Consider the following 11,994-nt stretch of genomic DNA (forward strand, 5'->3'; position numbering starts at 1 on the left):
ACCAATACCTGTCTCAAATGTTTAGGTACATGTATAAATGACAGTTTGAGAACTATTTTGTGTTGCTAAAATGAATACAAATAAAGTTACAAGCAAAACCAGCAAAACCAGCAGCATAAGAATTTCGTTTTTTTAAATGTACAATCATATACATGTATGGATCGTAACAAAAAACTGCAGGATATTTTGCGGATAACTTTTAACATAGTCAATAAGGGTGTTGTCTATGCAAAAATGCATTTAAAAAGTAGTGCCCAGGTGTGGGAACGAAAATCACTTTCTAGCCACTTTTTCCGAGCTCACCTTATGGCCTACTGCTCCCACAGTATTGGAAGTAAATATATAAAAAAATGAATCATGTTTCTGATTGTGTTAATGTAACAAATAAAACAGTTGCAACAGGTATAAACAGGCTTAGATTAAGCAATTGCATGCAAGCCAAGCACAAACATTGTCTGAAACCCAAACCAACGAACCTAGTATAAAACAGTATAACGGCTGCATAGAAGGCTACGCAAATCAAAGCTAGCCTCGTTGTTAATAGAGCAGGAACTTCAAGCTAGTGCTAGCCTGTTAGCCTGGCTAACGAGACAAATAAAACGCATTGTGCTGGTTGACGCCGCCAAATACACACACACAAAAAAAGGGCACTTACGCTCAGTGAATGCAAAGAATAGCGAATACAAAGTTCAGTCCCTTACGTGTTATTTATCCACCTGCAAACCAGGGGCGCAGATGGAATTTTTGAACTGGGGGGGACCAAGCTGTCAGCAAATGATTCCAACTCCACTTGTTATTTTGTGTAATATATATGTACATATATGCAATGTTTATTGCAGCTTCAGTATATATAGGCCTACTGAAGTGCAATACTGAGGTAACAAAAGTGAGAACGATACTGAAATCCTCCGACCCTGTAGGGGGGTCCGGGGCCATGCTCCCCCAGAAGAAAATTTCTTAAAATGTAAAGTTAAACACATCAATCAAGTGCACTTTGAGAGCAAAATTAAGAGGCTAGATCAATGTAGAATCTGTGCTCTTCTAAACAATATAATCTTATTTTAACCAGCCCCTGATTGGCTGTGAGGTTTAGGCATTAGGTGAGGAGTTTGCATGCATGCAACATATTATTGATATATAGTATAGAAATAGTCCATATTTCATTTCAATTTCGCAAAACAAAGAAGACATTCTCAATTTAAAAATGAAATATGATGTAACTCATTTGAACCAGACCAGCAATATTTACCTTCATAAATTATTCTTCACGTCCTCTGCCTCGGTAGAGCTAGTCGCCTGGCTAGAACTAGCTGTTGCTAGTGCCATATTTTCTGATTCTAAATCTGAATCTAGTACGTCCCGTAGTAGCCTATAATTTAATTTAACGTCTTTAATGGTAAGAGACCGCGGTGCACAGGGATGGGTAATGAGCGTTGTTTAAGATCAAAATTACAATGCAACATACGGCAGACACCTTAGATATGAGAGACCCCCTCAGATTTTTGACTTTTTTGCTTTCATGGGAGCCAGTCCTCACTCTATGGGAGCTCGGCTCCCTCTGGCTACCACGTAATTCGAGCACTGAATGAAAAGGAGCGAGCCAAACATCACAATTTTAAGCAGCCAAAAGAATGGGCCTACTAACGTCATCTCCTTGACAAAAAGCACAAGTGCCGGCTCCAAACATACTTTAAAATAAGCATAATACACTTTTTCTTTTCAAGTGTTGTAGTACTTTTGTGTGGCCAACGTTACACACGCTAACATCGCCTTATCAGCTGTGCAGTTATAACTGATGCTTGTCGCCTTACGTAGGGAGAGTGGTGGGGACGGATCGGGGTCGCTAGGAATCTGGGGGGGACATGTCCCCCCCGTCCCCAGTGCCATCTGCGCGCATGCTGCAAACCATGGACAAATTTGGTAGCATCTGCGACAGTAGGCAGCCATGCTCTTTCTCCATTAGGCAGGGTCACGCGTAGCTTGGCAGGATAAAGAAGAGCAGGCTTGTAGCCCCGCTGGTAGAGCTCAGATATGCAGGTTTTGAACTTGGCGCGCTGTTTCAACAGGTCCGGGCTGTAGTCATCATAAAGGCGAATCTTGTGGCCATTGTAGAGCAGGTTGCCTCCTTTACGTGCCTCGCGAATAACCAGGTCCTTGATTTGGAAACGGTGGAACCGTATGATGACGGTTCCACACCCTTTACTTTTTCAATAAAACTTTTTTTTAAATGATAGAAAATTGCTAATCTGAAAATAGCATGAAATCCTTGCAAATCTCAATAACCTTTCCAGACTTGTTGAGAAAAATCTCAAATACACACCCGATTATTCTAATAATGTCTGGCCTACTTCCACACTCTTTACACTTTCAATAAAGTTTTGAAAAGAATGATAGAAAATCACTAATCTCTGAAAATACCATGAAATCCTTGCTAATCTCAAAATCTTTTCCAGACTTGGGTCAAAAAATCTCGAATATACACCAAATTATTCTAATAGTGTCTGGCCTACTTCCACACCCTTTACCTTTTCAATAATGTTTTTAGAAAATGATAGAAAATCGCTAATCTCTGTAAATAGCATGAAATCTTCACTAATCTCAATAATTTTTCCAGACTTTTGTCATGAAATCTCAAATACACACCAGATTATTTTAATAGTGTCTGGCCTACTTCCACACACTTTATTTTTTCAATAATGTTTTTTTTTAAATGATAGAAAATTGCTAATCTCTGAAAATAGCATGAAATCTTCACTAATCTCAATAATTTTTCCCGACTTGTGTCAAAGAATCTCAAATATACACCAGATTATTCTAATAGTGTCTGTTCTACTTCCACACCCTTTACTTTTTCAATAAAACCTTTTAAAAAATGATAGAAAATCGCTAATCTCGCTAACAATTTGAAACAAGTCTGGAAATATTATTGAGATTAGCAAGGATTTCATGCTATTTTCAGAGATTAGCGATTTTCTATCATTTAAAAAAAACATTATTGAAAAAGTAAAGGGTGTGGAAGTAGGACAGACACTATTAGAATAAGATGGTGTGTATTTTAGATTTTTTGACCCAAGTCTGGAAAGGTTATTGAGATTAGCAAGGATTTCATGCTATTTTCAGAGATTAGCGATTTTCTATCATTTTTTAAAAGGTTTAATTGAAAAAGTAAGGGGCGTGGAAGTAGGACAGACACTATTAGAATAATCTGGTGTATATTTGAGATTTTTTGTCACAAGTCTGAAAAAGTTATTGAGATTAGTGAAGATTTCATGCTATTTTCAGAGATTAGTGATTTTCTATCATAAAAAAAAAACATCATTGAAAAAGTAAAGGGTGTGGAAGTAGGCCAGACACTATTAGAATAATCTGGTGTGTATTTGAGATTTTTTGACACAAGTCTGGAAAAGTTATTGAAATTATCAATGATTTTATGCTATTTTCAGAGATTGGCAATTTTCTATCATTTTTTAAAAAGTTTTATTGAAAAAGTAAAGGGTGTGGAAGTAGGCCAGACATTATTAGAATAGTCTGTTGTGTATTTGAGATTTTTCTCAACAAGTCTGGAAAAGTTATTGAGATTTGCAGGGATTTCATGCTATTTTCAGAGATTAGCGATTTTCTATCATTTAAAAAAAAGTTTTATTGAAAAGGTAAAGGGTGTGGAAGTAGGTCAGTCATTGTTGGAATGCTCTGCTGTTTGTTTGAGGTTTTATAGTCTATAATATTATAAATGTCATCATTTTTCAAAATTGTATGGGTAATTTTCACCCGGACCCTAACTCGATGCTGCAAAGTAGCGTCTTCCAAATGTGAGACGAATGTCGAATATGAAACTAACTTCACCTCGGTTGTTCTCAGGTAGGCCGATTATCCTTATGTTCTGTCGTCTGCTACGACCCTCAAGGTCAGCCACTTTGGTTCTAAGAGTCTCGTTGTTACGATGCATAGCAGAGCACACTGTCTCCAGTTGTTGGATGCGGTGATCAGTGTCGGTGGCATTGTCTTCCAAAGAGGATATTCGTTGCCCATGGTAAGTGACCTTTGTGTGCAGGGTTTCCAGTGTTGAGGTCAACGAATTGAAATATGTTTTGAAGTCATCAGCAAGCGCAAGCCTGTGTTCCTCCAGTAGGGCGCTAATCTCTGCCACGCTGATGCTAGCGCTAGCAGACGCAGAAGACGGTTCAGGATGGCTTTTATCTACTTTGCCCTTAGGTTTGGACATTATGAGGTGTCTGTATGGTTAACACTTTTTCTAAAACGTTTTGCAAAAGAATATAAAAAAAGGCTAGCATAAACAGGTAGATGAAAAGTGTAATTGATCAATTAAAGTTGTGAAGAGCATTGTATGGTACCATACACATTGTTCTTTTTGGTTTGAAATGTTTTGGTTGAACGAAACCAAAATTTCTGTTATGGAAATAATTAGAAAATGGGTCAAAGCAACCCAACGACAACAGAAGGGGTTAAGGGGAGACACCCCAGTGAATAGGAATAACATATCAACATGACACTACATAAAATTACCCGTACCGGAATAATGCAACGCTAAATGTTCTGGCTCTTCTGAGCGCACCTCTCACTATCCGCGCACCAAGCTCCACAGGATCTTCTATGAGTATGAACGGTGACGACATCATCCTCAAGAATGAGTTAGCAGGCGGGGCTTTAATACCGGTTGATCTATGATCTCCAACATAACCTGCTCCCGACCTGGTTAGGCATTCAGCATGTGTTACCATGGCGATCTACCCAGGTAACAAGTGATCCACCGTCGTAGTACAGAAAACCCTGGGTTGAACCTGAAGTTACTTCGCTAATGCCAAATCTTGATTCGTAGTACAGGCCCCTGGTATAGTTGGTATTGTTTTTCTTGACTGGTCTTTGTTTTCATGTATATGTCTTTACTGTTTACTGTAGTTAGTGGCCTACTAACTAGGTGGATAGGTAAGATTCCTCGGGGTCTACATATTACATCCACGTAGTTAGTTAGCAGTGAGCACAACCCACTGTCTTTTTAGGTGCGTAGCACCAGTCCAAGGGGTGGGAGGGTTTGTTTATGTTATTTTCTTTGGTGCCACTGTAGTCCTCTTTGATGCCGGTGTTGCTGTTAGTAAATTAATACATTATTTCCTTATATTGAGTACCTGGTTTGTGTGACTGCACCCTCACTGGCTTTACCTGTAGCCCTATGTCCCTTACGGAAATAAAATATATTTACCAATATATGATTTGAAATACATTTAATATATTGTAATTAGTGCTGTCAAACGATTAAAATATTTAATCGCGATTAATCGCATTAATGTCATAGTTAACTCGCGATTAATCACAATTAATCGCACATTTTTATCTATTCTAAATGTCCCTGATTTCTTTTTGTCCCAATCTTTTTTCGTGCTTTCGTGCTTTTTAATGCTCTTATCAACATAGAAAAGTGGTTCGGATTGCTTTGTGCAAATATTTTTTTTATTGAAAACAACATTGCAATCGCCTGGCTTTGACGAGGGGGCAGAGAATTCGCATCAGCTGTGTGCTTGGCCATCAAGTGGTATTTCAGACTGGACGTGCTGCGATGATAGCTCAGTTTACAACGACAAAACACACAGATCACTGGTCTTGTCAATAGAACCATTTGGCAACTTTTTAAAAGCAAACTTTCCATTCAGAATCTTATTGGCATCCATTTCGGCATCTCGCGCTCGTCATCCACTCAAAACGTAACGTTAACCTACTACCAGAGAATGTCTAATATCCGTAAACAGGCTCTGCTACTACTCTTTAGCCAGCTCGCAAGCCAAACGAGTGTTTGGCGTGCCTGTTGTTTTGTTTCCGGTCTAGCTAGATCCGGTGTGGTGTTGTAGTTTTTCTAACGTCGGTAGTTGTTGCAACAGCATGTGAAAAAAACTACAAAGTTTGCTAGGCCAAAAAGAGCGTTAATCGCGCGATAAAATAATTGACGCCGTTAATTTGGGTTTGCGTTAACGCCGTTAATAACGCGTTAAACTGACAGCACTAATTGTAATATATTATTTTCCATTACATCGACCAATATTTTATATATGGAAATACATGGAATAATATATTGATGATAACTATATTACTAATATATTATAAACTATAATATATATTCAAGTAATATATTGCAATATGTTGCAGAATACAGTAATGATTGCCGTTTTCCATATATTGCAATATATGGAACATTAATATATAATATGTGGTTATATATCCCAAAATATATTGAATTATGTATTAATAAATAACCACTATAATGTATGCTGCTTTATATGGGAAAATGTATGGGTAATATATGTAAAGATATAGTGTCACATGTATGCTTCATATATGGTAGAATATATTCTAAATATAGGTAAAATTATATGGAAATATATATTGTACAATGCATGTGTACATATATGAGAACATGGCCATACAATGTACAGACATATATGGTGATATTTACATTGTCATTTAGCAGACGATCTTATCCAGAGTGACTTACAGTAAGTTACAGTAAGTACAGGGACATACCCCGATGCAAGTAGGGTGAATTGCCTTGCCCAAGGACTCAGCTTCATTTTTGCGCTTCCGGGAATCAAACCGGCTACCTTCTGATTAATAGCCTGATTCCCTAACCGCTCAGCCATCTAGAAGGTATTCTAATAAGGTTGTCAACAGCATTATTTCAAATGGAATTGATATTCAAACAGTACCACCTGCTAACTGAAAATGTGCCCCCAAAAACGTAAATACCGTAAGATTGACATTTATTTAGGGGGAAATGGCTAATTCAAAAGAAGTTTTCTGGAAGCGATTGTCAAATATTTTTCCATGTAATTTTACCTATATTTAAAATATATTCCACAATATATTTAACACATATCTGTACATTTATTTTATGTATATCTTTCCATATAATTAGGATTCTACTGTCAGGAATAGGCTTTAAGGTGACTTCCCCCTAAAGTATCCTACAAAGTTTCACCTTAATATGTGAAATTATGACTGAATTAGAGCTGTTTGAGTTTGGACAAAATGTGACTATGATTGCCATAGGAGAAACGTCTTATTTTATTATTAAGTAACTGAACACTGCAAAATCTAGATTTTGGAATGGTTCAATTGGATGAGAGGTTGTGCTGGTAAATGAAGGGTTCCAGGTTCAATTCCAGACATAGGATTGTTGTTAGGAGAGGTGTTACGTTTCTGCTAGGGAATGACTTTGCTGTTGGCAAAGTAATACCAGTTTTAGAGGTCCTAGAACGACCTGAGATTTTGCAGCCTGATGTGTTGGCACAGGACTTCCCTGAAGTGGTTCCCGTGTGTGCAGTCACCCGTGCTCAAGCACATAGTTTGGATGAAGCAGTTGATTTGTCAGACACCCTGTTCGCGACTGCATTGACTGGCCAGCCTGCGTCACCACCAGTGTTTTCTCAGTCTACTGCTAAGCCGTGTGTCCAGTTTAAGGTTCACGATACTCCCACCTCAGAGTCAATCAGGTTACCTATGTTGTGATAGCCTTATTGCTGCTCAGAAGGAAGATGTTACTCTAGCCAAGTGTTTTGCTGCTGCTCTTGCTCCAGAGAGAGCTAAAAACACAGCAGCAACGTATTTTGTGGAGCATGGTCTCCTGATGCGGCGGTGGAAATCGCATGTTGATTCTGATAATGAGTGGAGTGATGTTTTTCAGCTTGTTGTGAACGGACTGCCTGGAACGCATTGGTCAGAGGCAAAATGTAAATACACTTTTCAACTCATATTACGTCTCTATTATATAAAAATGCTGAGAATTGAAAAGGAAACATTTATCGACCCAAATTACAGCAAGAGACAGGGCCAGGGAGTTTTCAACCGATCTTTATGAGGATGGATCAATACTTTTTAGCAAAGTCTGTCAACATTCAATTGACCATATTTGCCGTCAAACTGTTGTGGAACTTATTCGGTCGCTCCGACATAAGAACAGGAAGGCCAGCGGAATTCCGCCGATTTCCGCCGATTTTCATTCTGAATAACCGCAGAAAATGTGAAAAGAATCTGCGTATTCTGTTTGGGCCTGCGTATGACAGAGTGTTAAAACATCTCTTCTGGACAGGTTTGAAACAAGATCTGTCTAGGTTTTGCCGTGTCATGTATGTCAAATCACAGGGAAACCTAACCAGATTATCAAGCCTGCCCCTCTTCGCCCGATCCTGGCTATAGAACCATTCGAACACGTATTGGTCGATTGTGTTGGTCCTCTGCCAAAGTCGAAATCCGGCAACCAGTTCCTCTTAACAATAATGTGTCTTGCTACCGGCACCCTGAAGTGATCCCTCTTAGGAGTATAACAGCCCAGTCAGTAGTAAGGGCCCTGATCAAGTTATTTTCTACTTTCAGCCTCCCTAAGATCGTATAAACCAATCAAGGTACCAATTTCCTCTCTGGTATATTCAAACAGGTATTAACTTCACTGTCTATAACACACCGGACCTCCAGTGCTTATCACCCGGAGTCGCAGAGGGCACTTGAAAGATGGCATCAGACGTTTAAGTCAGTGTTGTGCAAATACGTCATGGGGAGCGGTAGGGAATGGGATGAAGGCGTTCCCCTGGCTCTGTTTGCAGTAAGGGACTTGGTGTAAGAGTCCCTGGGTTTTAGTCCAGCAGAGCTGGTATTTGGTCACACCGTGAGATGTCCTTTTGGGAGTTTTGAAGGACCGAGAGTTCGCCCACCCAGCAAAACGTATTGACCTACGTGAGTCGTTTTCGGGAACGACTGCACGGGTATTGCAGTATCGCTAAGGAGAATCTTTCTATTGCACAACAGGGTATGAAGCGGCAGTTTGATAGGAAAGCACGTCCATGTTCTCTGCAGTCGGGTGGCCTGGTTTTAGTGTTACTGCCAATCCCTTGGAATTCTATGAGTGCCTGTTTTTCAGGACCGTACACCGTCGAAAGGAGGTTGAGCGACACTGACTATGTAATCCAAACCCCTGATATGAGACGGAAAACCAGAGTTTCTCATATCAACATGCTGAAGACTTACCACCCAAGAGACAACGTCCAGACTGAGGCCACGTTTACACATAGCCGGCTATTTACAGAAACAAATATTTCTGCCCCTGCGTTTTCAAAAATAATGTCGTACACACAAGTACGAGCGCCATCATAACTATGCCAAACCTGTAGGCGGCAGTGTAATGTGAAGGATAAAGCCATGCAAACCAATCAGAATTTTCAAAATCAACAACAACTACGAATAACACGATCAACTTCCTATACCTTTCAGGCGCGAGGTTCATTTGTTTGAATGATTCACAAATGCGATGCACAAATATATTTCGTGATTCAGAAATGTAACGCAATTCACAAATAAATGACCCCATTACACTAGTTGTGTTCGACTTCATGCAGCACCGGCGGTGCCGACAGCCGGCTGCGTTGAAGCTGAGAAAGCCATTGGCTGCTTCAAGTCAGCCAGGCTGCAGGCGGCTGCAGGCAACGCCGGCAATGCATGAAGTCGAAGGCACCTATTACTATAAACTATAAGCTTTTTTAGTCCCATACTGTGATGTTTGAGAACCTGAAACTCCGTTTAAGCTAGTGCACACGCAAACACAAAAACAGAGTTTTCAGAAATCTCCACTTTTTTTTTGAAGTGATCGTTTTCTGTGATAAAACCTCAGTTTTCGTGTAAATGAAAGGCCAAACCGCATGAAAATATATCCGTTTTTCATCCGTGTAAACGGGGCCTGAGACCTGCAGTGAGCCTCCTATAGCCACTGCTGTAGCGTCGGTAACTGAGCTCTACTTCTCAAAGTGTGTGATGAGGATGACCTGAGTATGCAAAATGCCCAGAAACAGACCCCTTGGTTGTCCAACTTAGAGATGTTGTTGAGACTTCCATCCTTAATGCCTTATCTAAGTATGGAGCAGGAAGCTGACCTACTCTGCCTCATTTCTGAGTTCTGTGGAAGAAATTGGGATTTCCTGTGTGCTTACATTATTAACTAATCAATAGAACTAGTCATTGGATACTAGTTAGTATGTTCTCATGTAAGTTGGCTATTAATGAGACTAGATTGTGTCTGTGTCAGGGTTAATAGATCAGGTCAGGAGAAAGTACTGGCTAAACGTTCCTTGTCATGACTACAAGGAGAGCTCCAACTATGAACTCTCTAGTCGGAGAGTTGTGTTGGGAGCAGTGAATCTCTTTCTCTGAGACTGTTCTAACGTCATTACTGCCTGACTGTCACAATCTATGTTTACATTCTCGTGCCCTATAAAAGATGGTCTTCCAGCTTTCACAGCAGAGGAGCCTGGTGTTTTGTTGACATTTATTGTCAGAGGTCTGGTTTTCTCTCCCAATCTGCAGATGAACTTAGTGTCTCCGTTTATGAAGAGACGGAACAAACACTTTCTTCATCAGTTCCCCTGTCTGTTTGGAGATGTGCCTACCCGCACTACGGTGCTAGAGCACGACATAGATGTGGGTGAGTCTAGGCCCATTAATCAGCACCCATACAGAGTAAACTCAGTTAAAAGGTCTCTGATGAAATAATAAGTTGATTATTTACTGGACCATGACTAAGCACAGCCCAGCTCCAGTCCATGGAGTTCTCCGTGCTTGTTAGTTTCCGAAGCCTGACGCTACTGTCAGATTTTGCACAGATTATTGGAAGGTAAACCTGTGCCTGACTCGTTTCCTATGCCCCATGTAGATGATTATGTTGATACAATAGGATCAGCTTGCTATGTCACAAAGTTGGATCTATTGAAAGGTTATTGGCAAGTTCCCCTTTCACATCGAGCTTCTATTATCAGTGCTTTTGTGACTCCTGTCTGTTTCCTACAATATTCAGGGATGGCTTTCGGAATGAGAAATTCTCCGGCCACTTTCCAGAGGTTGGTGAACATTGTGTTATGTGGTGTGCCTAATTGTACTGCGTATTTGGATGATGTGGTGGTGCACTCAACAGAGTGGGCTGCTCATGTGGACTCGCTAAGAACAGCGACTGACTGACGCGTCCCTGACCCTAAACTTGGCGAAATGTGAGTTTAGGAAGGCGATGGCGACGGCAACTTTTTGGGTAAACAGGTGGGAGGAGGAAAGGTGCGTCCCTTGGAGGCCAAGGTTGCAGCCATAACATCTTTCCCAGTGCCGACCACTCGGCGGGAGTTGCACAGATTTCTCGGAATGACTGGTTACTACCGAGGGTTCTGTAGGAACTTCTCTGCTGTTGTAGCCCCACTGACTGACTTGATCAGTCCCCTGGTGCAGTTTGTGTGGTTGGCTAGGTGTCACGCCGCCTTTGAAAGCTGTAAAGCCCTCCTGTTTAATGCCCCTGTACTCGGTGCTCCTGATTTTGGTCAACCGTTTTCCCTTGAGGTCGATGCAAGCTGCATTGATGCCGGTGTGAAAAGTGATGCGCCTGCGCTGATCCGCCACAAAAAGGGCACAGAGAATGTATTTGGAGACGCTCTTTCTTGCGTGTGAAACTTGCTGGTATGTGGTTACTGGGGGTGTCTATTATTATCGCTTGTTGTACGGTATGTTTGAGGTATCGTCAGCCATGGGCTGACTCTTTATGAGGGGGAGTGTTACGTGCATGCACGTTATGTATGCCCTGCATGTCTTGTGTTCTGTTTTGTGTTGTTTTGTGTTTTGTCTCCTCCTACTGTCTCATTCTCCTACATCACAGATGTGCACACCTGGGTCCAATCAGTCATCAATTCATTGCCACATCTGTTCCAGATCTCCCATCAGCCGTTCCCCTCTAAAAGTCTTTTGTTTCTGTGTTTTTTTGGTTGAGAGATGGTTGGTTTTTGTGTTGAGCTGTAACAGAGCTTGTTTTTCTTGACTGGTCATGTTTTCATGTCTTTACGGTTTACTTTAGTTAGAGGCCTACTTGTCTTTTGACTGTTTAGTTGCGTGCACCAGAACAAACGAGGATAGGTAAGATACCCGGGGTCTACACGTAGTTGTACCTTTTGTTACTACCCCAGGTTAGCA

This window comes from Hypomesus nipponensis, chromosome 26 (genome assembly GCF_054491055.1).
Source record: "Hypomesus nipponensis isolate SF chromosome 26, ASM5449105v1, whole genome shotgun sequence".
NCBI lineage: Eukaryota > Metazoa > Chordata > Actinopteri > Osmeriformes > Osmeridae > Hypomesus > Hypomesus nipponensis.